The sequence below is a fragment of the Cyprinodon variegatus genome, unplaced genomic scaffold, assembly GCF_000732505.1.
Source record: "Cyprinodon variegatus isolate N-32 unplaced genomic scaffold, C_variegatus-1.0 Scaffold248, whole genome shotgun sequence".
In the NCBI taxonomy this organism is placed as follows: Eukaryota; Metazoa; Chordata; class Actinopteri; order Cyprinodontiformes; family Cyprinodontidae; genus Cyprinodon; species Cyprinodon variegatus.
Window position 1 is genome coordinate 1 of NW_015150701.1, and position 2,174 is coordinate 2,174.

At 33.4% G+C, this 2,174-nt stretch overlaps 1 long non-coding RNA gene across 1 annotated transcript; it reads right to left on the minus strand.

Moving 5' to 3' along the window:
- Positions 1-1,788, minus strand: LOC107089329. The gene is made up of 3 exons (XR_001481435.1): positions 1,686-1,788; positions 1,359-1,518; positions 1-83 (listed from the first exon to the last, which is right to left on the minus strand). It is a non-coding gene; the product is annotated as an uncharacterized LOC107089329 (long non-coding RNA).
- Positions 1,789-2,174: the final 386 nt, after the last annotated feature.

Consider the following 2,174-nt stretch of genomic DNA (forward strand, 5'->3'; position numbering starts at 1 on the left):
CTCTGTGATCACAGAGGAGCAGCCAGGCGTCTCCTTCACTGCTGATTGGTCACAGCACATTTCAGAGAAGATGCTGTCCACCCCTGAGAGATAAAAAGGCATTTAATATCAAAATGATATTAATCTAATTGAATGTACACATGCAGTATGTGTACCCAAATAAAAATAAATAAATAAAATAAAATGTTTGTTCTGCTTTGATATGCATTTTGATTCACCTAATACATAAAGATCTATCATAAAGCCTTCTAAATTTCATGGATTATTCCTTGTATGCAGTCCTTTAAGTGGAGAAAAATAGGCACTGGTACTCCTCTTGATGCCATACAAATATGGCCTAGAAAAATGGGTAATATTTCACAGATCTATTTATGGATCAATAGATCTGTAGTTTTATTGCACAGAAATTAAGAGGAAAAAAAGAACAAAGCCAATTCTAAATCAAATCTATACAAACCGAAAACAAAGTGTTATGAATTGACTAACTTTAAGCCTTATGGTGTTGACATAGAAATATAAAACTAAATTTGAAATTTAAAGATATAAAATAAAATCTGAAAAAAATGTTTGTTTGCGGGTTCCCCCCAGATTTGCCACATACTGTGCCTGTGGAACCAAATGCTGAGGCTCCCAAAAAATTGGACTTGTGAAAATCCATAATTACACTCATCATAATAACTAATAATTGTAACTCATATTAACAGCTATAAGCAATGCAAAAATATTTTCTCAATTAAAAGATGGACTTCTGTCCAGTACCCAGGAAAACCACAAACAAAAACACACTCAAAAAAGGAAAAACACAAGGAAGCACAAATTCTGATGCAGTTACTAACTACAAAAGCAAAACATAACTTTTTTAATGAATATAAAATAGAAAACCAACAAAGACCCATGTTCAGCTTTCAAAGAAAAACAGCTGAGGAGAGGGAGGCAATATCAGATGCGAATGGTGGATTGCATCATGCATTTATTGGGTTCCTCATTTTAATCCCTCTTAAAAAAAAATGTCTCCCTGTTCATTTTTCTCCATGTTGAGTAAAATACAGTTATCTGGTGTGGTAGCATATGCACCATTATTTTTGCCAAAGTCTTGGTACCTGCAATACACTTGAAAAAAGTTCAGATTTGGAAGTGATGGTACTGTGTTTCCAACTCACTTAAAGCACTGATTATAGGTTGTACTTTTTTAAGCAACTCAAACCAATGCACTTTTAATCCTACATTGTTAATTTGTTGACAACATATTTTGCAGAAGTTTAATTATAAAATATTTAATCATGTAATTTTGGTTTTTGTTATAAGAAATCTCAACAAAGCATTGAATAAGGTTAACAAAAAGTAAAAGGTGTCTGAACCTGTTTTTACTTTATCCAGGAGTTCGCTTAGAAGGATAGCTTCGTTTTCATACGTCTCTGCTTGAGATCGAGTTTCCTCTAATTTTCGTTCCATGTCTTTCAGCAAAGAGGCCTTCGACTGTGATGCTTCACAATGAAACTTCTCCATCTCTTCTGTGACCTGCAGTGACTCACAAACTGATAGTTAGACTCCACTTCAACTCAACACACAGTCTCGTCTTTCTTTAAACTGTTTTAGTTACCAACATTGTGTGTGAATAAACTTGAGACCATTATTTTATAGTCATTGTTTATGTGTAAAAGTGAACCAGTAAAACAACCAGATACCTTCCTGATTTCAACCTTCAGTTTCTCAGCCTCAGCCTTTTGTTCAGTGATGACTTTCAAAAGGGCCAGGTTTCGGTCTTCAGCTGCTCCACAAAATAGAAATACATCAATTAAATACCGATACCTTCACTTCGATACCGGTTCCTGAATGATACTTTTTTCGATACCAGTTTTATAATATCAATTTGAAGAAAAAGAAAATTACGCAACATAATAAAGTACAAATCTTGAGTTTTATTTTAAGCTCAGATTTTTTCATTTACATTTTTCCTCTTACATAAAACATTTTTTTTCAGTGAAGAAGAACAGTTTTAAACAAGTCATTGTCTAATATTCACTGTTACATTGTGAGAACCTTTTTACTTAGCAGTTATTCTTTAGAAAAATTAACATGTCTGCTTTCTCAGGAGACAAATAAGCCCGTTGAATGGGGTCTGACAGAAATAAAATTGGAAGGCAGTATGTTAATCTGGATGAACTGATTGCAAT